This window comes from Bos mutus, chromosome 6 (assembly GCF_027580195.1).
Source record: "Bos mutus isolate GX-2022 chromosome 6, NWIPB_WYAK_1.1, whole genome shotgun sequence".
Classification (NCBI taxonomy): domain Eukaryota; kingdom Metazoa; phylum Chordata; class Mammalia; order Artiodactyla; family Bovidae; genus Bos; species Bos mutus.
The window spans coordinates 44309908-44334526 of NC_091622.1; the positions used below are offsets into that span (position 1 = coordinate 44309908).

Genomic DNA, 24619 nt, shown 5'->3' on the forward strand with positions numbered 1-24619 from the left:
TCACAAAACTTTCCACTCCCACTTTAGTTGAGAGTTTGCAGGTGAGCTGTTATATCAGTAGGACTTGCCATTAGGTGGTTTGTGGGCAGCTTGGTGAGGGCAGCACTCAGTTCACTCTGTCCCACCCTCTCCTTCTTCTTATCCTCCTAATCTGTTTTAAATGTTACCTCTTTGGACAGGCCTTCCTTGCCCATCTATTCTCAGCAGGGGCCCTCCTCCAGCGTGCTCTAGCACAGCACCTGTACCTCATAGTCATAATGCTTTCCTCAATTTGTGAGGATGTGTTTATTTACTTATGTGTTTACTGTTGTGCATCTTCCCCACCTATGAACTTCCTGGGCTCAGAGTGACATCTGTTTTGTTCATCCTTTCAAACTCGGTGCCAGGCACATTAGATATGCATGGACAAATTTTGTTAGGGACTTCCCTGGTACTCCAGGGGCTAAGGCTCCACACTCCTAATGCAGGGGGCCCAGGTTTGATCCCTGGTCAGGGAAGTAGATCCCACATACTGCAACTAAGAGTTCACATGCTGCAACTAAGACTCAGTGCAGTCAAGTAAATATTATGATTATTTAAGCTGTGTCGTGTGGTATGCAGGGTCTTAGTTCTCCAACCTGGGATCAAACCTGTGGCCTCTGCATTGGGAGCACGAAGTCTTAACCACTGGACTACGGGGAAGTCCCTAAATGTTAGAATAAGATAAAATTAACTAAAAACTGATGTTAAAAAAAAAAGATTTTGTTGGACGGATGAATGGATGGATGGAAAGGTAGATGAATGGACACATACTTGGGAACCTTGCTGCTTAGCACAAAGTTCTGTCTTTCCATAAGCAGTCTTGAGAAATTGCCCAGTTCTGTCTTTTCTTTCAGAGAAGGCGATGGCACCCCACTCCAGTACTCTTGCCTAGAAAATCCCATGGATGGAGAAGCCTGGTGGGCTGCAGTCCATGGGGTCGCTAAGAGTCGGACACGACTGAGCGACTTCACTTTCACTTTTCACTTTCATGCATTGGAGAAGGAAATGGCAACCCACTCCAGTGTTCTTGCCTGCAGAATCCCAGGGACGGGGGAGCCTGGTGGGCTGCCGTCTATGGGGTCGCACAGAGTCGGACACGACTGAAGCGACTTAGCAGCAGCAGCAGTCTTTTCTTTAGGACTTGGGTTCTGCTCTGAATATATTGATAATCTTCCAGGTCTCACTTGTCCCAGGCTTTCTGCTAGAATAGAGTTCTATTCTCTGAGCTCTTGCCATAGCATGATAATAATAACAGTAGAAGGAAAAGAAGCTGTCATCCATTCAGCACTTAGTAGGTCCAGTTATTTTACTAGGAGCTTTACATGCACACATCGTCTCACCCAAACTTTGATGTTCAGAAGTTGATTTTTCAGAAGATTCAAGAACTTGATTTTTCAAAAGATCAAGCCTTTAACAAGAAGTCCAGGGTAAAAGGGCTTGGATATGGAGAGAGTGCAATACACAGTTCAGAGTCCAGATTTGAAGTCAGTGAAATGTGAGTTCTAATCCTGACTATACTGGCTCTGGATCTTAGAAAAGATCTTTACACTGAGCCTCCATTTCCTGAGCAGTAGATCAGGGAAGTACATATTTGTTTTCCAGGATTGTTGTGACAATTTAATGAGATTGAGAGTATAGCATAAGAATTTAGTCAATATTAGTGTTTATTTACAGCTCTTACACAAAAGTTCAGATTTAGAGGCCAGGGGCTGGCTTTATTCTCTTCAATCTTTTTGTCTTCTTTGTCCTCTTTGTCCTCTTCAAATCTGTGACTGCTTTCGGCTCTCTTGGATCACGCTGTGCTCCTTGTAGTAGAGCATTTATATGAGATGAACCTTTAGGTGCATCCACTGAGATCAGCCGCCCCAGGGTGAGACTGAGGACCCAGGACGCTGCAGGTGAAAGAAAGAGGCACTACACATGACTAGAACCCTTATGCACACAGATCAGTCCTAACCCCAAGAGCCCCCCAAAAAAGGGAATAGAACTAGACCTCGAAAGTTAGAGCTAGTTGGTCACAGCTTCCAGCTGAAGCACATCTATTACTGGCATATCTATTTATGTCTCACTGCCCTGAAAAGCAGGGCCTGTGTCTTACTCATCTTTGTAATTCAGCAGCCAACACAGTGCTGGAACTTGGTGAGCACCCAATCAGTTTGTTGAATGAATATTCCCTTTCCAACCTCTCCTACCTAGATTTGTTGGAGTTCTATTTGGGGGTGTTTATTGGTAGGGGTACTTTTAAGTTTTTACTTTGTTCTTTATTTGGGTGGGAATTGAAGTGCATTGGGAAGAAGACCACACAAATATTCTCCTGCACTCTCTAAGTCTCTAGGTGATGGCTGCCTGAGAATCACCTGTTTACATGGAGGCTCAATTTTGACCAAATGAAACTCAACTCCCATGACTCAACTTCCAATTATTAGTAGCAGCTTCATTTGGAGCAGAGAGTGGGTAGCCAGTTCCTTCTTCAGGGGATCTTCCAGACCCAGGGATCCAACCCAGGTGGATTCTTTACTGTTTAAGCTACCAGGGAGACCCAAAATCTTCTAGCAAGAACACAAATACCAGCAGAATGAGACAATTTCTGTTGCTTGAAGCTGAAGCAAGAAAAACTGAAATGGAGTGAAAAGGTGGAGCTGAACTATTATTCTTATACATTATGAATAATAACACTTTTTATTTGAACAAGGCTTTGAAACTGATCAAATGCCTGGATTATCTCATTCATTGCTCACCACCCTTTGAGGGGTATTATTCATCAATTTGCAGACAATGAAATCGCTCAGAGACAGTCCACAATAGCAACTGGACCCTCCAGTGATCAGCTATCAGAATCCTTTCATGAAAAGTCTTGGTTCCTTGATGTCTCCCTGGGAATATCTCAAAGTTAGTATAGGGCTTCATGGCAGTCAGCTAGATGGCTCTTAGCTGAGCGGTTGTCATTGTTCTGACCATTATAGGCTCACGAACTCTGTTTTGAAGAAAGGAGACATTCACCAAGATGGGATTCTTCCAAAACAGTTCTTTAGAAAGAGTGCCGGAACCTTCGCTTTCCACCTTGACAGTCCCCAGAGACAAACTCAAAGGACCTCGCTTAATGTCTCATCCGAAGGGTATTTGCCGTGCTGGCTTCATCATTCAAAACAGGAAAGGCCTTTGTCATGGTCAAATACCTTTAATGTGTTTTGAATGCTACATAAATTCAAACTTGATGGCTCATTTATTTGTTGGATTGAAGTTTTATACAATAAACTAAGCCTTGGTATTTACTAATAACTTGTGCACTGCCCTTTGTTTGCTTAGAACAGCCGGAAGGCAAAGAAGTTGACCGAGTCCCTACTGGCCAATATGGTGTTCAGGTCCTGGCATTTCCTGGGAGCGTTTATGGATTGGTGGGAGGGATGATAAAAAGGTTGTTTGCGGAGGCTGGGGAGACAAGAAGGGGGATAGGAGAAGGGGAAAGATGCAGGTGGGTGTTTTATTTCAGACTTTTAAAATTCCTGACAGAGCTCCACCCCAGCCACTTCAAAGCTGAATTCAGTGAGCTGGGAACTGGGAACTTTGAGTGACAGGCTAGGGTTGGCTAGCGACTTGTGGCATGACCTTGAGAAATCCGTCGCCCCCTGCTGTGTCTCACCATCTCACTCTGAAAAAAAAGCAAGAAAACTTGTACTAAATTCTATTCATCGTTCAAGGGGAGCTTCCTTAAGGTAAGCTTTCTCCTTTTAGGAGATCTTTGCTCTTAATCTTGACCTTATCCATAAAAGCTTCTCACGTTCTCTAATTCCAACAGGTACTATTGTCCCATGTGTTATGGGCAAGAACACAGGCTTAAATGAGCTGAATGAGAGTACCAAATCCTCTCCTTGTCTAAACCTGAACAAGTCAGGGAATATTTTTGAGCTTCCATTTTCTGTAATGAATGAAAATAACAGTATGTATCCACTATATTGTGAGAACTAAACCATAGGACACATTAAGTCCTCAGCTCAGTGCCCAGCATTTAGGAAATATTCCTTATGTGTATATGTGTGTATGTGTGTGTGTTAGTCACTCAGTCACATCCGACTTTTTGCAACCCCATAGACTGTAGCCTGCCAGGCTCCTCTGTCGATGGGATTCTCCAGGTAAGTACACTGGAGTGGGTTGCCATTCCCTTCTCTAGGGGATCTTCCTGACCCAGGGATCGAACCCAGGTTTCCCACAGGCAGATTCTTTACCATCTGAGCCACCAGGGAAGCCCCATTCCTTATATATACATGAGCAATATTAACTATAGCCTCTTGTTTTGGGGTCTGGAATAGAGCATAAGCTCCCAAAGGGAAGGAAGCAGGTGGGTACCGATCTTTCAGAACATCCAGTGTGTGGAGATGAACTTATTGTCTGTGATAACAGACATTTACAGAGACAGATAATGTGACTGTCTCACAGAGGAGTCGCTGATAACAGAAGCATCTTTGAGTTCATTTGAAGGGTAAGAATGAGTGTGGGAATGACATTAGTGGGCAAATTCTAGAAGTCTTGACATTTCCATGGCTGAGGAAATATCTTCCTTGTTTACACTGGAAGACAAGATTTGCCTTCAGTAGCTCACATGAAGGATACAAGTTTGAGTAAGCTCCGGGAGTTGGTGATGGACAGGGGAGCCTGGTGTCCATGGGATTGCAAAGAGTCAGACACGACTGAACAACTGAACTGAACTGAACTTCACCCTATTTCCAGACAACTCCATTTTCCCCCAGGCATCACCTGTAGAGTCCAAAGGCTTGTTAGCTGAGGCAGATTCTGACCCCAACAAGGTACACGAGGCAATGCTCTACTGGCCTAGAGCCTCAGCAAGCCTTCATTGGTGTCTCTCTGACTCCTGGATGCTGGCACCTGGCTGCCTGTGTCCTGACCTAAGGCTCTCTTGCCTCCCAACACTTGCTGTCTGCTGTAGCTGACCTGGCAAGCCTTTCCCCTGCTTCTGTGCTGGAGGAGTCTTACTTTTGTTCTAGTTTGTGTTAACAAATAAATTGGGTCCCACTGATCACCACTTACACAATCAATACTCACAAATGTCTGTAGGAAGAAAAGTTGCCTTTAATAAGAATGCTGGCTATCTGGGGAGATGCTGGACTCAGTGTTCCCCAAGAACCACCTCCAAAGATTCTGCTTGGCCAAGAAAGTTTTAAAGGGAAACAAAAAAAGGAACCTCAGTTAATCATTGAGATAGGAGGTCAGAGTCGTCACCATCCCCCAATGTGTGCAGGCGGGGGTGTGGGCTTATCAACTTCTCTGATCTTTCTCTGGATGTTATCTTGCTCACATAGTTCAGTCACACACTTTGTTGAGTTTACTTAAGGGGAAGCTGAGGAAGAGCTCTGGTCATCTGTTAGTTATTTATTTTTCATTTCTATTTCTTTGATCTATGAAAAGAACCAACAAGCCAAGCAACGTACTATGTGATTAAAAGATTTGAAAGGTATGCTTGGGCGGGAGATTAGTAGAGCCTGGGGGTGCTTGATTTAGAAGTGAGTTACAGTAGAGCTTTGCTAAAGTGACAGGAAAGGGGCTTCCTGCTAAGGGCGGTTTCCTGTAAACAGCTGCTTACATTTGCACATCTTCCCCAAGCCATTGAGATGAATTCAGATTGGTCTAAGTGAATCATGGCACTCCCATTCCCTAAATGTGGCTGATGAGAACAGAGCTTCTGAGTAAGGTTTCTTGACTCTAAAAAAAAGACAAAATGGATACCAAGAAGAGCTGGTCCCCTTTATCATTAGGATTCTCCACAGAACCAGATATATATACAGAGAAAAGGCCCTAATACTGGACGAGATTGAAAGCAAAAGGAGAAGAGGGTGGCAGAGGATAAGATGGTTAGATATCATCACCGACTCAATGGACATGAATTTGAGCAAACTCCAGGAGATAGTAGAGGACAGAGGAGCCTGGCATGCTGCAGTCAATGGGGTTGCAAAGCGTCAGACATGACTTAATCACTGAAAAACAACAACAAAGAAATGTGTAGAGAGTGAGAGAGAGAGAGAGATTTATCATGAGGACTTGGCTTATGCAATTATGGGGGCTAGTAAGTTCCAAAAGTGACATGGTGAGTCAGTAAGCTGGAGACCTGGGAAAATGTATGGTTTAGTTCTGGTCTGAGTCTGGAGGCTGAGAACCAGAGGCAATGGTGTAGATCTAGTCTGAAAGCCAGTGGCCCAAGATTCCAGAAGAACTCATGTTTCAGTTTGAGTCCAAAGTCAGGAAAAAAGTCAATGTCCCAGTGTGAAGGCAGTCAGGTAGAAGAATTCTCTCTTACCTGGGGAGAAGTTTGCTCCTTCTGTTCTATTCAAGGCTCCAACTAATTGGATGAGGCTCACCCACATTGGGCTTCCCAGGTGGGGTAGTGGTAATGAACACATTTGCCAATGCAGGAGATGTGGATCTCATCTCTGATCTGGGAAGATCTCCTGGAGGAGGGCGTGGGAACCCACTCCAGTTCTCTAGCCTGGAGAATCCCATGGACAGAGAAGCCTGGTGAGGTCACAAAGGTACCATGCACGCAGGTACCCACATTAGGGAGGCAATCTGCCTTACTCTCATTTAATCTCATCCTAAAACGCCTTCTCAGAAACACCCAGAATGATGCTTGACTGAATATTTAGGCAACAAAAGACCCAATCAAATTAACTATCACCTTCCCTTTCTGCCTAATGTACATTATGGGTTGATCATGTTTCACTAAAAACGTATGTTGAAGTCCTAAACCACAGGTTACTTCAGAAGTTGATCTGTTTGGGAATGATGTCATTGTAGATGTAAGAGGTTAAGACAAGGTCATATTGGAGTATGGTGGACCCTAATATAGTACAACTGGAGTCCTTATAAAATAAGGCAAATTTGGACATAGATACAGAGAGAGTGCTGAGTGATGATGGAGGCAGAGACTGAAAGTATGCAGCTGAAGCCAAGGAACTCTGGGAATTTTTTTAACACCAGAAACCAAAGGCATGGAATATTCTTCATCAAAACTCTCAGAAAGAACTAACCTAGCTAACACCTTGTTTTCTGATTTCTGGCCTCCAGAACTGTGAGACAATAATTTTCTGATGTCGTAAGCCATTCAGTTTGAGACATTTTGTTTTAACAGCCCTAGGGAACTAATCCAGTGTGTGAAGGTGTGACGCCTGGGGCTGCTGGATCATCTTGCTCACAGAGATGAGTGGGGCTCACAGACATGCTGAGGAGGACAGGGTAGAGTTGGAAAAACCTGGGTCTTTGATAAATTTGTTGAGCTTCTGAAATAACCAGCTCAGAAAGCACCCTTTCTCTACACTTGTAATATGAGATACTACACACCCTTATTGTTTCGACCATTTGGGATTGAGTTTTCCGATATGTGTCGACAAGTGCATCTGACTGATGGATGGATCTCATAGCCTCATAGTTCAGACATATTGTGCCTTCTGTGTTTCTTGTCTTAGTGAAAGGCATTACCATCCATCCAGGTGCCTGAGTTTCCCAAAGGAGAAATTTGGTAGTCATTCTTGATGCCTTCCTTTTTCTCATCCCCCAGCTTAATCATTCATCAGATCCTGACAATATTATCTCTTTATTGGCTTTCAGTTTGCCAGCCATCACTGCCTTGCTACTGTCCTCCCACAACATCTTAACTGGACTCCATGTGTCAAATCCTGATCAACTTAAACCATGATCCTCACCAGGGCCAGATTGATATTCTGCATATATAACTTTCCCAGTTTCTGCTTGGCAGAAAGTTGTCGGGTGGTGCTTAAAACCTGAAATGGATGGAAACTGACCAGACCACGCCCTCTGCATATGATAGTTGCAGAGTCTCCTGACAGATTTTAAAAGCAGATCATACCCCTTTGTCCCTCATTTTTTCCCATACCCCAAACCACATCACTTGCTCATTTATATCAGTGTATTTCATAAGTTTCATTCTGTATTACTAACCCTAAATATAAATAGAATTGTTCAAAGGAGACCATTCTGTTCTTAAAGTACTTACTGACATATGTATAAGCTCTGCATGGTGGAACTAAGGACAGGGCCCTTTCTTGCACCTGAACATAAATGTAAAAAGAGGATACATTTTTGAGTGATATGAGACTTCAGCTTATTTGTAATTAACTTTCTTCAAGACAAAGTTCAAGCCCAAACTCCTTAGCATGGTATTCATTGTCATTCATGATCTAGCGTCTGGTAGCTATTTCAGCCTCATCTTTTATCACATGACCTGTGATCAGACTTGAAACCATTGAAGTTATCACTCTCTCTTGCCTCAGGATCTTTGCATATGCAGTCCCCTCAAGGTGAAATGTGTTAACCAAGCATTCCAAGAATGGAGACCTGGAGAAGGAAAAAAATGTTTATTTGGGGTTTGTTAGGATTGCAGCCCAGGAAGTAGAAATTCAAAGAAGTTCACCTTGAATTATGTTTGGCTGGAAGGAAAGTTATGATCAACCTAGATAGCATATTAAACAGCAGAGACATTACCTTGCCAACAAAGATCCGTCTAGTCAAGGCTATGGTTTCTCCAGTGGTCATGTATGGATGTGAGAGTTGGACTGTGAAGAAAGCTGAGCACTGAAGAATTGATGCTTTTGAACTGTGGTGTTAGAGAAGACTCTTGAGAGTCCCTTGGACTGCAAGGAGATCCAACCAGTCCATCCTAAAGGAGATCAGTCCTGAGTGTTCATTGGAAGGACTGATGTTGAAGCTGAAACTCCAATACTTTGGCCAACTCATGCGAAGAGTTGACTCATTGGAAAAGACCCTGATGCTGGGAGGGATTGGGGGCAGGAGGAGAAGGGGATGACAGAGGATGAGATGGCTGGATGGCATCACCGACTCGACGGACATGAGTTTGGGTAAACTCTGGGAGTTGGTGCTGGACAGGGAGGCCCAGCGTGCTGCGATGGGGTCACAAAGAGTCAGACATGACTAAGCGACTGAACTGAACTAGACTACAAAATAGGGGAAACTTATAAAGGTACCCCCCACTCCCTGCCAAGATTGGATAAATTGTTTGTCAAGAATTAGGGTTGGAGCTGGCAAGAAGTAAAGGTGCTTGTTAAGTCAGGAGTGGTTGGTGTTCTAAACTTTGAAACTTTGAAAGATGTTGCAGCTAGCTCCTGCTAGGAGATACTGGTTTTGAAAATGGCTGATGGTGTCCTTGAGTGTGATACAGTTCAGAAAATTCAAGTTCTCAGTGATGTAGGAATGTGTCTGTAACCACATCCACAATGGTCCCTGGGGTTTATTTTCAATGCCTGAACCATAGTTACTCCATTTTGATTTTTGAGAAATCTTAAGTATGTCATCAAATGCTACTCAGCTCTCTTGGCTAATTCATCCTTCAGGCCTGAACTCAGCCACTCCCTCCTTCTCCAGGTGACCTTTTCTGACACCCTGCTATTGTTTGGTTGGGTATTTTCAGATTCTAGAAACAATGCTGGCACTCAGGGAAATGTGGCCTGGAAAGCCCCTCGTTGTTGTGGCAAACCACTGGAGAGAGAGTGAAGAGACCTAAGTTCCTGTCTTGGTGTCTGCCACTGAGGAAGCTGTGGGGCCTCGGGGAAGTACTGTCTCCTCTTGTGGGGGTCAGTTGTTCTGTTTTGAATAAGGAAGTAGGACTATGGTTAGTAGCTTCCAAACTACATCCTTCAGAGCCTAACGACTCTGCAGACACAGCCCAGGTAGGGAGTAAAAGAGGGAGAGACAATCCCTGGATCCTGTCTTCTCATCTCCTCAGGTCTTACTACATCTGCTTCACATACTGTGATTTTATCAGAACTGGGGAGAAAGAGAGGAATTAAGAGCTCACAAATGTTAGAAAACCAGTGATCTTTATAATTAGTTTCATTCAGGGCTTCTCTGGTGGCCCAGTGGTAAAGAAGTCACCTGCCAGTGCAGGAGACACAGGCTCGATCCTTGATCCTGGAAGATCCCACGTATCTTGGAACAACTAAGCCCATGCACGACAACTATTGAGTCTGTGCTATAGAGCCTGGGAGCCACAACTGCTGAAGCCTGTGTTCCCTAGAGCCTGTGCTCTTCAACAAGAGAAGCCACTGCAATGAGAAGCCCACACACTGCAACCAGAGTAGCCCCCATTGCTGTAACTAGAGAAAAGCCTGCAAGCAACAACAGAGATGCAGCACAGCCAAAATAAATAAATAAAAAATTTTTATAAAAGTCTCATTCAGTTCGCAGGTTATGTTGTAACACAGGAAGATGAAGAGAGAGAGAGAGTTGAGGAAACAAAGGCGGTGATGCCAATGTCTATGGGAAGAAGCGGGGAGAGCCATGCAACCCAACAGATCTCTTTGCTCCAGCTTGCACAGAAGTGACAGGCTCTGGGATAAGACTGGACATTAGGAGTTTGGAGTCCAAAGCTTGGGTCTATGGGATTTCACACAAGTGGCTCCTACCCTCAAGCAAACAATCTGTTTCCTGTCTCTACAGACTGCCCTTTTCTGAACATTTGAAATTATAAAATATATAGTCTATTGTGTCAGGCTTTTTCACTTCATGTAATGTTTTTGAGGTTCATCCATGTTATAGACTTATAGGCTGTGCAAAGGATTTCCAGTCTGATGAAGGATAAAAATATGACCCAGAGAGGCAGTAACACATGAGGAATTTCATTGCGTGGTGCTTAAGCTTGCATTGGAGAGGAAGCATCTTTCACTATGAGACCATCCAGAGACTTATGGCTCTGGGGTCATTATCTAGAAGAGGAGGGGATCAGAAAAGAGGCTTGTGTGTTTAGGTAATGTTACTTCACAGTGCCTGGCAATCTCCAGGTCAGACATATGGAGAACAGTAGTATGGGGTCTTGGGGCCCAGGGCACACCTTTTTGATTGCTAGCAGATATGGGGTGAGGTTAAGTGGAGCATACACATCCTCTGGAGAAAAAAATGGCAACTCACTCCAGTATTCTTACCTGGAAAATTCCATGGACAGAGGAGCCTGGTGGGCTATAGTCCATGGAGTCAGATACGACTGAGCTGCACACACATTACACATTATACACACATCAGGGAAGTTTAAGTTGCTAAAAATCTGCTTGTTTGGAATATTTTTAGGATAACTGGATCCATAACCATTCGAGTTTCATCAGGACTTTTGGCTAATAGGTTTCAGTCTGAAGAAATAAACACCCTAGGGACCAATACACACTGGCCATATTTGGCTCATTTATACAACAAGCATATGTCAGTATTTCATCTCTTTTCTTTTCTTTTTTTTGTTGAATTGTATTTAATTGTAGATATACCACATTTTGTTTATCCATTCATCAGCTGATGAGTATGTGATTGTCTATTACAAATAATACTGCTATGAGCATTCATGAACATGTCTGTTTGTTGGCATATGTTTTCATTTTGCTTGGGTAGTTTCCTGGGAGTGGTTTAGCTTGGTCAAATGATAACTTTATGTTTATCTTTTAAAGAAACTGTCAAGCTATTTTCAAAGCAGCTAGATACATTTTACATTCCTGCCAGCAATGTATGAGGGGCCTAATTTCCCCACATCCTTGCTAACATTTGTTATTATCTATCGGTCGGTCAGTCAATTGCTCAGTCATGTCTGACTCTTTGTGACCCTATGAATCGCAGCACGCCAGGCCTCCCTGTCCATCATCAACTCCCAGAGTTTATCCAAACTCATGTCCATCGAGTCGGTGATGCCATCCAGCCATCTCACCCTCTGTCGTCCCCTTCTCCTCCTGCCCCCAATCCCTCCCAGCACCAGGGTCTTTTCCAATGAGTCAACTCTTCGCATGAGGTGGCCAAAGTACTGGAGTTTCAGCTTCAGCATCAGTCCTTCCAATGAACACTCAGGACTGATCTCCTTCAGAATGGACTGCTTGGATCTCCTTGCAGTCCAAGGGACTCTCAAGAGTCTTCTCCAACACCACAGTTCAAAAGCATCAATTCTTTGGTGCTCAGCTTTCTTCACAGTCCAACTCTCACATCCATACATGACCACTGGAAAAACCATAGCCTTGACTAGATGGACCTTTGTTGACAAAATAATGTCTCTGTTTTCAATATGCTATCTAGGTTGGTCAGACAATAATTGGTGCAAATAGTTGGTGCTAAGTGGTGTCTCACTGTGATTTTAATTTGCCATCCCCTGAAGACTAATGATGTTAAGCATTTAAAAATAAATATACAAACAGAAAATTTGCCATTGTGCCCATTTTAAGTTATAATCCAGTGGCATTAATTACATTCTCACTGTACAACCATCACCATTATCTTTTAAAAAAACATTCACTCATTTGGCTACATTGGGTCTTAGTTGCAGCACACAGACTCTCTAATTGTGGCATATGGGCTTAGTTGCCCCTCGGCATGTGGTATCTTAATTCCCCAACCAGGGATTGAACCCATGTTCCCTCTGTTGCAAAGTAGATTCTTAATTACTGGACCATCAGGGAAGTCCTTCTGTTAAGCATTTGAAAATGGGCTTATTAGTGATTCATTTCTTGGTGATATGTCTATTCAAATCTTGTGTCCATTTAAAATTGAATTGTTGTCTTCCTTATTTATTATGTTATTTATTCTGGATACAAGTCTTTTACCAGATATACAGTGTGTAAACATTTTCTCCCAACCTACAACTTGCTTCTTCATTTTCTGAATAGTCTCTTTTGAAACACAAAGATGTTTTATTTGATGAAATCAGATTTATCATTTTTTTTCTTTTATGTATTGTACATTTGGTGTTGTATCTAAGAACTCTTGTCTAACCCAAGGACACAAGGATTTACTCCTATTTTTTTCTTTCTTGAAGTTTTATAGTTTTAGCTCTTAGACTAAAGTTTAGTTATAATCCAATTTGAATTAACTTTTATGTATGGTGTGAAATTTGGATATTCTTTTGTCATGTGAATATTCAATTGTCCCAGTGCTATTTGTTGAAAAGACTATTTTTTGTCCATTGAATTGTTTTGGCATCTCTTTTGAAAATCAGTTGACCTAAATATGTCTTTATTTCTAGACTAAATTCTGTTTAATTTAAATCTATCTATCTATCTTCTTATACCAGTGTCACATGTCTTGATTACTATAGCTTTATAGTAAGTTTCGAAGTGAAAATTCTGCCACATTTCTCTTCTTCAAAATTGATTTTGCTATTCTGACTTTTGCCTTTTTATATAAATTTTAGAATCAACTTGTTAGTTTCTGGAAAAACAACTCCCAGAATCTTATAGAAATTATGTTGAATCTATAAATTACTATGGGGATAACTGACTTCTGCAACAACTGTCTTCTGATCCATGAACATGGAATATTTCTTCATGTGTTCAATTCTTATTTCTTTCAGTAATGGTTTCTAATTTACAGTGCACAAGCCTTACACTTTATTGGTTAGTCTATTATTAAATATTTTACCTCTTTTGAGGCTGTCATGAACTAAATTGGTTTTTTAAAAAATTTTATTGGAGTATAGTTGATTTACAATGTTGTATCAATTTCTGCTGTAATGAAATTGTTTTTGAAATTTCATTTTGTGGATTGTTCATTACTGTTCTACAGAAATACAATTGAGTTTTGTATATTGATCTTATATCCTGGACCTTGGTATACTCATACATCATTTCCAGTAGTTTTAAAAGAAAACTATGGATTCCTTAGAATTTTCCCTATACAGGATTAAGTAATCTTCAAATAGAGACTATTTTACTTCTTCCTTTTAATCCAGATAGTTTTAATTAAAAATTTTTGCATTGATTCACTAGCTAGCTAACATTCCCTAGCTAACAGTGGTGGTGCTATACTCAGTCATGTCAGATTCTTTGCAACCCCATGGACTGTAGCCTCTGTTCAGGGAATTTACCAGGCAAGAATACTGGAGCAGTTGGCCATTTTCTACTCTGGGGAATCTTCCCTACCCAGGGACTGAACCTGCTTCTCTTGTATTGGCAGGCAGATTCTTTACTACTGTGTCACCTAAAACCTCTAACAAAATGGCATTTCAAAGTGATGAGACAGTACATTCTTGCTTTCTTGCTGATCTTGGGGGGAAGGCATTAAGTCTTTCACCATTAAGTATGATATTTAGCTTTAAGGTTTTCATAGATGCCCTTTTTCAGGTTGAAGAACTTCTCTTCCTATTTTGTAGAAAATTTTTACTTGAATGAGTGCTGGATTCAGTTAAATCCTTTTCCTGCATCTATTGAGATAATCGTGTGGCTTTGTTCTCTTAATAGGGTGCTTTACATTAGTTAATGTTCAGATGTTAAACCAATCTTGTATTACTGAGATAAATCCTACCTGGTCAAGGTGTGTAATTCTTTTTATATGTTTCTAGATTCATTTGGCTAATATTTTGTTGAGGATTTTTGTGTCTGTATTCCTGCCCAGGTTTCACAGTGGTGAAGAATCTGCCTGATAAGGTAGGAGATATAAGAGATGCGGGCATGATTCCCAGTTGAGGAAGATCCCTGGGAGTAGCAAATGGCAACCTGCTCCAGTATTCTTGCCTGAGAAATCCCATGGACAGAGGAGGCTGCCGGGCTACAGTCCATGGGGTCAAAAAGAGGTGGACACGACTGAGCAACTGAGCATACACACGCATTTCTCAGGATATTAGTCTACAGTTTTATTTTCTTGTGATATCTTTGTCTGATCTTGGCATCTGACCATTACCCGATGTTGGCATCTGAGTAATAGTGGCGTCATAGGATAATTTGGGAAGTTTTTTCCCTCTCTGTATTTTCTGGAAAAGTTTCTGAAGGATTGTTTTATTTATTATATACATACTTAATAGAATTAAAATTCTCCAAGCCAGGCTTTAGCAATACGTGAACCATGAACTTCCAGATGTTCAAGCTGGTTATAGAAAAGGCAGAGGAACCAGAGATCAAATTGCCAACATCCGTTGAATCATCGAAAAAGCAAGAGAGTTCCAGAAAAACTTATTTCTGCTTTATTGACTACACCAAAGCCTTTGACTGTGTGGATCACAACAAACTGTGGAAAATTCTGAAAGAGATGGGAATACCAGACCACCTGACCTGCCTCTTAAGAAACCTGGATGCAGGTCAGGAAGCAACAGTTAGAACTGGACATGCAACAACAGAATTGTTCCAAATTGGGAAAGGAGTATGTCAAGGCTGTATATTGTCACCTTGCTTATTTAACTTCTATGCAGAGTACATCATGAGAAACGCTGGGCTGGAAGAAGCACAAGCTGGAATCAAGACTGCCGGGAGAAATATCAATAACCTCAGATATGCAGATGACACCACACTTATGGCAGAAAGTGAAGAGGAACTAAAAAGCCTCTTGAGGAAAGAGGAGAGTGAAAAAGTTGGCTTAAAGCTCAACATTCAGAAAATGAAGATCATGGCATCTGGTCCCATTGCTTCATGGCAAATAGATGGGGAAACAGTGGAAACAGTGGCTGACTTTATTTTTCTGGGCTCCAAAATCACTGCAGATAGTGACTGAAACCATGAAATTAAAAGACACTTACTCTTTGGAAGGAAAGTTGTGACCAACCTAGACAGCATATTAAAAAGAAGAGACATTACTTTGCCAACAAAGGTATGCTAGTCAAGGCTATGGTTTTTCCAGTAGTCATGTATGGATGTGAAAGTTGGACTGTGAAGAAAGCTGAGCACCGAAGAATTGATGCTTTTGAACTGTGGTGTTGGAGAAGATTCTTGAGAGTCCCTTGGACTGCAAGGAGATCCAACCAGTCCATCCTAAAGAAAATCAGTTCTGAATATTCATTGGAAGGAGAAGCTGAAACTCCAATAATTTGGCCACCTCGTGCGAAGAGGTGACTCACTTGAAAAGACCCTGATGCTGGGAAAGATTGAGGGCAGGAGGAGAAGGGGACGACAGAGGATGAGATGGTGGGATGGCATCACTGACTCAATGGACATGGGTTTGGGTGGACTCTGGGAGTTGATGGACAGGGAGGCCTGGAATGCTGCGGTTCATGGGGTTGCAAAGAGTTAGACACGACCGAGTGACTGAACTGAACTGAATTGAATAGAATTCACTGAACAAGCCATCTGGGTCTGGAGTTTTTTTGCCTTTGGGAGATTTTTATTTACTAGTTCAAGTTTTGTTGTTGTAGGCATTTATATTTTTTAAATTTCTTCTTGAGTCCATTTTGATGGTGTTCTTCTAGAAATCTGTCAATTTCATTTAAATTGTCTGGTTGTTGCCATAACATTGTGCTGATTCTTTGTACTAATAATTCCTTTAATTTCTATACAGTAGAATCCTCTTTCCTTCTGATTTTTGCTATTTGTGTTTTATCCTTTTTTTCTTGGTCAATCAGGAAAAAGTGTGGTCAATTTTTGGAAGTGTTTCAAAGAAACAGACTTTGGTTCTATTAATTTTTCAGTGTTGTTTTGTTTTCTGTTTTGTCCACTATAATTTTTTATTATTTCCTTTCTCCATTTGCTTTGGGCTTAGTCTGTTCCTTTTTTCTAGTTTCTTAAGGTGGAAACTTAGGTTATTGATTTGAGATTGTTCTTCTTTTATAATATACACATTTAAAACTATATACTTTCTTACTAGCATTGTTTTAGTTGTATCCATACATTTTTGATATGTTGTGTTTTTGTTTTCATCCACTTCAAATATTTTCAAATTTTTTTCCTTTGACTCACCAGTTCTTTTGAAGTGCATTATTTAATTTCCAAATATTTATGGATTTCCTGATTTTATCTTTTTCTTGTTTCTGATAAAGAATCAGCTACTAACTGTATTGTTGTCTCTCTGTATGTGATGAGTCATTTTTCTCTTGTTTCTTTCAAGCTTGTCTTTAGCTTTCAACAGTTTGTATATGATGTGTTTATTTATTTAAAAAATGAACTACAGTTGATTTACAGTATGGTGTTAGTTTCAGGTGCACAGCAAAGTAATTCAGACTGTATATATATATGTGTGTGTGCATGTGTGTGTGCGTGTATGTATGTGTATGTATCTGGAAAAGAATATATATATATATTCTAGATTCTTTTCCATTATAGGTTATTACAAGATATTGAATATGGTTCCCTGTGCTATACAGTAAATCCTGTAGTTTATCTATTTTATATATAGTGCTGTGTATGTTAATCTCATACTCCTAATTTATTGCTCCCCACATACCTTTGGTAACGATAATGTTTTCTATGTTTGTCTGTTTCTGTTTTATATATAAGTTAATTTGCATTGCTTTTGGACTCCACATATATGTGACATCATGTAATATTTATCTTTCTTTGTCCAACTTACTTCACTTAGTATGATGATCTCCAGGGGCATCAATGTTGCTGCAAATGGTGATATTTTATTCTTTTTTATGGCTGTGTAATATTCCATTGCATATATACACCACTTCTTTACCCATTCATCTGTCAATGGACATTTAAGTTGCTTCCATAGCACGTGCATGCATATGAACACTGGGGTGCGTATATCTTTTCAAGTTAGAATTTTCATCTTTTCTGGATATATGCCCAAGAATGGGACTGCTGGATCATATGGCAACTCTATTTTTAGTTTTTTTAAGGAGCCTCTATACTGTTTTCCATAATAGCTGTATCAACTTACATCACCATTAACAATGTAAGAAGGTTCCCTTTTCTCCATATCCTCTCCAGCATTTATTATTTGTAGACTTTTTATGATGGTCATTTTGGCCAATGTGAGGTGATGTCTCATTGTAGTTTTGATTTGCATTTGTCTAATAATTAGCAATAATGAGAATCTTTTCATGTACCTGTTGACTGTCTGTATGTCTTATTTAGACAAATGTCTATTTAGATCATCTACCCATTTTTTGATTGGATTGTTTGTTTTTTGATATTAAGCTCTATGAGTCATTTGTATATTTTAAAAATTAAGCCATTGTTGGTTGAATCATTAGCAAATATTTTCTCCCAGTCTGTAAATAGTTTTATTTGTGTTGTTTATGATTTCCTTTGCTGTGCAAAAGCTTAATTTGATTAGGTCCCTTCTTCTTTTTTTTTTTTTTTTTGCTTTTATTTCTTTTGCCCTGGAAGATGGATTTAAGAAAACATTGCCATGATTTATGTCAGAGAATGGTTTGCTTATGTTCCCTTCTAACAGTTAAATGGTGTCATGTGTTATATTAAAGTCTTTAAGCTATTTTGAGTTTATTTTTGTATATGGTATGAGGGAATGTTCTAACTTCATTGATTTATATGTGGCTGTCCAGCTTTCCCAACTCTTGCTGAAGAGACTGTCTTTTCTCCATTGTATATTCTGGTCTCCATTGTTGAAGATTAATTGGCTATAGGTGTATGTATATGAAATAGTTAGATATAGATCTATTTGTATTTAAACTACTTGAACTTCATAAGACTTCTTGAATCTGTAGATTCATGTTTCTTATCAAACTTGGGAATTTTTTGGCCATTATTTCTTCTAGTATTTTTTGCCCTTCCCTCACTTCTCTCCTTCAGATATTACCATTACATATATGTTGGCATGTCCAATGGATTCTTACGACTGTTTGGGGCTCTATGCAATTTTCTTCTTTTTTGTTCTTCAGATTGTATAATTTTTGTTGATTTATATTCAAGCTCACTGATTCTTTATTATACCATCTCAAATATGATGTTGAGCTCCTCTAGTGAAAATTCCATTTCCCTTACTTTACTTTTCAACTGTTAATTTTCCATTTCAGTTCAGTTCAGTTCAGTTCAGTCGCACAGTCATGTCTGACTCTTTGCAACCCTGTGGATTGCAGCATGCCAGGCCTCCCTGTCCATCACCAATTCCCAGAGTTTACTTAAACTCATGTCCACTGAGTCGGTGATGTCATCCAACCATCTCATTCTCTTTCATCCCCTTCTCCTCCTGCCTTCAATCTTTCCCAGCATCAGGGTCTTTTCAAATGAGTCAGTTCTTCACATCAGGTGGCCAAAGAATTGGAGTTTCAGCTTCAGCATCAGTCCTTCCAATGAATATTCAGGACTGATTTCCTTTAGGATGGACTGGTTGGATCTCCTTGCAGTCCAGGGGATTCTCAAGAGTCTTTTCCAACACCACAGTTCAAAAACATCAATCTTTGGTGCTCAGTTTTCTTTATGATCCACCTCTCACATCCGTACATGACTACTGGAAAAACCATAGCTTTGACTAGCGTACCTTTGTTGGCAAATAATGTCTCTTCTTTTTAATATGCTGTCTAGGTTGGTCATAACTTTTCTTCTAAGAAGTGTCTTTTAATTTCATGGTTTCAGTCACCATATGCAGTGATTTTGGAGCCCAGAAAAATAAAGTCTGACACTGTTTCCACTGTTTACCCATCTATTTGCCATAAAGTGATGGGACTGGATGCCATGATCTTAGTTTTCTGAATGTTGAGCTTTAAGCCAACTTTTTCACTCTCCTGTTTCACTTTCATCAAGAGGCTCTTTAGTTCTTCTTCACTTTCTGCCATAAGGGTGGTATCATCTGCATATCTGAGGTTATTGATATTTCTCCCGGCAATCTTTATTCCAGCTTGTGCTTCATCCAGCCCAGTGTTTCTCATGATGTACTCTGCATATAAGTTAAATAAGCAAGGTGACAATATACAGCCTTGACATACTCCTTTCCCAATTTGGAACCAGTCTGTTGTTCCATGTCCAGTTCTACCTGTTGCTTCCTAACCTGCATATAGGTTTCTCAAGAGGCAGGTCAGGTGGTCTGGTATTCCCATCTCTTTCAGAATTTTCCAGAGTTTATTGTGATCCACACAGTCAAAGGCTTTGACATAGTCAATAAAATAGAAATAGATGTTTTTCTGGAACTCTCTTGCTTTTTCGATGATTCAACGGATGTTGGCAATTTGATCTCTGGTTCCTCTGCCTTTTCTAAAACCAGCTTGAACATCTGGAAGTTCATGGTTCACGTATTGCTGAAGCCTGGCTTGGAGAATTTTGAGCATTACTTTACTAACGTGTGAGATGAGTGCAATTGTGCAGTAGTTTGAGCATTCTTTGGCATTTCTTTCTTTGGAATTGGAATGAAAACTGACCTTTTCCAGTCCTGTGACCACTGGTTTTCAACACATGATTTCTATCTGTTTGTTAATATTCTCTATTTGATGAGTCAGTCACCATACTTTCCCTTAATTTTTAAATGTAATTTCTTTTAATTTTGAACATATTTTTGCTACCTGCTTTAAAGTTTTTTTCTTCTAAGTCCACCATCTTACAGGATCTCTCAGAAACCGCTTCAATTGACTGCTTATTCCCTAAGCATTTCCTACTTTCCTGTTTCTTCAAATGCCTTATAATCTTTTATTAGAAACTAGAAATTTTAGATAATATATTGTAGCAACTCTGGATTCTGACTCCCTTTCTGGGAGTTGTTGTTAGCATTGTTTTTTGTTTGTTTATTGACTTGCTTTGACTTATTCTGTAGAGTCTCTCAACTTCAGTCTTGGCATGTCTTTGCTAATTTTCTTTTTTGTTCTAGCTTTTCTTTCTAAGTTTGCCTTCCTACAATTAACCCTTAGTTCAGCATAGCTTACTAATTGGTCAGAGGTTGTATTCAAGCACCTTCAGTCAGTAAAGCTTCTACCCCTGGCTGTTGGAGCACTCTATGGATTTGAAAACACATTTAAATTCAAGCAGGTTATACATCTGCCCTTGCTTATACTTTATGCCTGTTTGTGTCTTCTCTGTTTGTACACAAAATCTCACATTATTCAGGCATATGTACATAGCTAAAATCTTCTCCAGCCTCTCTTGGATATGCACTTAGCCTGGAGCATGGTTACAGCTTTTGAGATCTCTGGGGATAGGCTGAAGCTTATTGAGGCCAACTATGCCTATCCAGTTCCTTTAATATCATTGTCAAATTTCTGGCTATGTTTCTGTCTTCTTCTACCAATGTCCCAAACAATATCACAGCCTAAAGACTAGCTGTCACATTAACCTTTCCCATTTGTTTGCTAATACAATCAGTACTGTTAATCATGATGTCTGAAGGCACGGGATTTTTTCCATGCTCCACTCCAAATCATGTCAGCTTTCTCTGAAAAAAAATGTAGTTGGTTTTCAGAGCTTATCCTGCCCTGGTAGACCTATGATATTGATGCAACTGAAGGGATGATGGGAGTAGCTATGAGTTGCAGTATCATAGAGTCCAACTGTCCTTAGCTAAGTTTCAGTACGCTTACTTGAATAAACACATCTTAGTTTTGTTGCATGTCTTTGGACAGTGTTCAGGGTCTCAAAGTTGTTTTTGACATTTCTATCTGGTTTTACAGGTGTTTGGGACAGAAAGAATTTGTTGAGTTCCTCTCTCTGCCATTCTGGAAACCCCACCTTTTCAATATAACTTTATGTCCTTATGTCTCTATTGTGTGTTGCTTTGCTGAGACTGCTAACCAGAGGCCGCACCCTTTTCTAGCCAGGAGATACACGTAAGACGTAAGTGAGACATCAAACTCTCCGGGCTAAAATTTTATTTATCTATGGTAAAACACCATTTATGTATTCATTTGGCTCTGTTGGGTCTTAGTTGTGGCACCAGGGACCTTCTTTGTGTCATGTGGGATCACTCGTTGCGGTGCACAGACTCTGGTTGCGATGCACTGGCTCAGCAGTTGCAGCACGTGGACTTTGTAGCTCACGGGCATGGGAGATCTTAGTTCTCTGACCAGAGACTGAACTTGTGTCCCCTGCATTGCAAGGTGGATTCTTAACCACTGGACCACCAGGGAAGTCCCTGGACTCAAATTTTAAATCTTGATGGGTGTGATACAAAGTCAGGAAATAAGAAGTTGTAGCTCGTTTATTTTAGCCACACCCTGATAAGACTGTCAATTATCTCTTGCTCCTTACATTTCTGGGACTCCCCTGGTTCTCATTATATACAAAGCCTGGTTGTCTGGCCTTTTATCAATTGTGGAAAGACCCCTCTATGTTCGTTCAAAAAATACCTTTTCTGCTGAAGTTAGCCAGACCTTGTTTCTGTTGCTTGCAAACAAAGAACCTGACTGATACAGCTTTTCAAAGGATGTGCAGAAGGGAATCTTCTAAAGACTCCAGATAAGAGGCCAATTATTCACTTGACAGTTCTCGGGATTGCTATAACACACACGTGCCTGTGGGAAGCTCCTGAGCCGGCGGTGTGCTGTGTGTCTGATGAGATCCCACTGGAGGGGCCAAGTCTGCACCTGTCACCAGCCACAAAGAGGATCCAATTTTTTTTTTTATCCGTTTCATCTGGAGAACCATCTGGGCTGGGAATAGAAGTAATAATAACAAATCATTGTCACCAGATTTCCTCGTAGATAGCACTTCATTTTTGTGGCTCTTGTTAAAAATCAAGTGTTCAAGCCTGCTGGTGAATAAACAGCCAGCAATCGTTACAAAGGCTGTCCTGAGCTGTCCTGAGACTGAATTGGGACTGGGCCTAAGAACGTGGCATAGAGAGACGTGGCTGCTGGCTGTCTTTTCTGGAGGGGCAAGAGGCTGGAAAGCCCCAGAAGCTACAGTAAGAGGAAGCCCTACTGAAAGCCATGCAAAGCAACATTGTGTAGCAATGGCCTCCTTACCAATATCATGCATGAGAATCTAGGGTTCTGTTTGATGAGGGCCAGCAGCAGGACGTGGGGGCTTAAGTAAGCAATCTGTGATATTAAGTAACATTAATAGAGGTGTATTATCTTAAACAAGGGAGATGATATTTATTTCTTTATTCTTTCTTTATTCCATGCTTCTCTGAGCACTCCAAGTTATGTCTTATTTTGGCATCATCTATTTCGCGTGCTATAGACTAAAAAGAACCTGTTCAGAGGACAACAATCAAGATGGCAAACTGAAACTGCCACATGATAAACAATGGGAGAAACGGAGGGCGTTTTGTTTATGGAGGAGGGATTAAGAGGGTGAAATAGAGGAGGGGAGGTATGATAACTATTTTTAAAATCTCCAGGGCAGACAGGAGGAGGAAGGTCAACACTCATTCTCTTTGCTGCCAGTGACAGCTAGGATCAATGGGCAGAAACTACAAGTAGACACATTTTAATTCCATATCCCTTTAAGTGAAATACTTAAATTTCCCCCAGGGTCACTAGGAAATGTGTTTTCATCTTAAAATCTCAGTCAAAGAACGTTTCTTTGTGAAAACCAGAGATGTTAGTTTATAAGTACCGACACTGACTAGTGGCAGGTAGGTGATAGCTATATGACTTACATATATACAGACATATATATTTCCTGTTTTAACTCACTGTACAAACCCTATTTATAAAAAACTAGGTGTACTTTAGGCGTTTATTGGCTGAAAAATGTTTGAGTTTTAAAAGAATTTGAAGAACCATGTATAAGAGCTCAGAGAAATGAAGAAGATACACTAATAAAACCTTAAAGAAGAGATCAAGTAGCTGACAAGTGAGAGACTAACAGTGAACCAGGAGGAAAGAGTGGGAATTAGAAGAAGAGCAAACAGTTCTACAACTGTCAGAAGGAGCAGAGGAGAGTAATCCATCACCTGTAATCAAGGTAGAAGCGCACAGCACAGAAAATGTTAAAGCTGCGTGCACTGCATTGATCTTAAGACTGTGGTACCCTACTGTATGGGCTTCCCCGGTGGCTCAGCGGTAAAGAATCTGCCTGCAAAACAGGAGCCACAGGAGACTTCAGTTCGATCCCTGGGTCAGGAAGATCCTCTGGAGGAGGGCATGGCAACCCACTCCAATATTCTTGCTTGGAGAATCCTATGCACAGAGGGACCTGGGCTAGGCTAGGGCCCATAGGGTCACAAAGAGTCCGACACAACTGCAGCGACTTAGCATGCATGCATCCTACTGTATATTTAAATAATCATCCATGCACCACAGGAGTAAGATTCAGGACCTCTGCTGGCTCATCCAACACTTACAGGTGAATTAGAAAGAGGCCATCTACTGGACACATGCAGCCCTGCAGGTGAATGAATCACTCACAGTGAAATGGCCAGACTTCACCTTTCTCACATCCCTTCTTCTGAGCATCTTTGTACAGGGAATTGCTGTCTTCACAGGCCTGGACAATCTTGACATGATCTGTTCCTGTGTTCTGAAACTCACATTTAGAATTTTATATCTGAAAAAAAAAAAGAATTTTATATCTGGACCCTTTAAAGACTGGATCAGAAGAATGAAGTTATTCATTGCGTTTGGAACAGAATAGCAAATGTCAATCTACATAAAACTGGTAAGGAAGAATTTTCAGAGCTATCCAAATCTGAAATACAAAGCTTTAAAAGAAAGTAGGCTTCTCACTTTCAAGTGGTTCAAGTAAATATTTGGTTATAGGAAAAAAGAAAACGGTCGGGTTACTACAGCCAAGATCTAAAGTTTGAGTGAAATTAAGAGCAGAGTGATGAAGCTATGTCAATGGTTCTAAATATTAAAATGTATCTGAACCTCCTGGAGGTTACAAGCGTATATTGCTTCAAAGTTTCCAATTCAGTAGATGTTCTAATAGGCTCTTAGCTGAGGCTGATGATGCTGCTTCAGAGACCACATTCTGAGACTGGCCTAGACAGTCATTAAGACATTTTTATGTGGATATGAATCACTTGGAGATCTTGTTAAAATGTAGATGCTGAT

At 40.6% G+C, this 24619-nt stretch overlaps 1 protein-coding gene across 13 annotated transcripts in view; it reads left to right on the top strand.

Moving 5' to 3' along the window:
- Positions 1 to 24619, top strand: part of SOD3 (superoxide dismutase 3) — a 71408-nt gene that overhangs the window by 11084 nt on the left and 35705 nt on the right. For 5 of the 13 annotated variants that reach the window (XR_011464490.1, XR_011464496.1, XR_011464489.1 and 2 more), the window contains one exon: positions 2350 to 3288. The exons of 4 other annotated variants lie outside the window; for them this stretch is intronic. The gene's annotated coding sequence lies outside the window, so the exon portion shown is untranslated. Of the gene's footprint in view, positions 1 to 2349; positions 3289 to 24619 lie in introns of those variants that run through there. 4 more of the 13 variants (XR_011464492.1, XR_011464493.1, XR_011464494.1 and 1 more) reach the window with 1 other exon arrangement.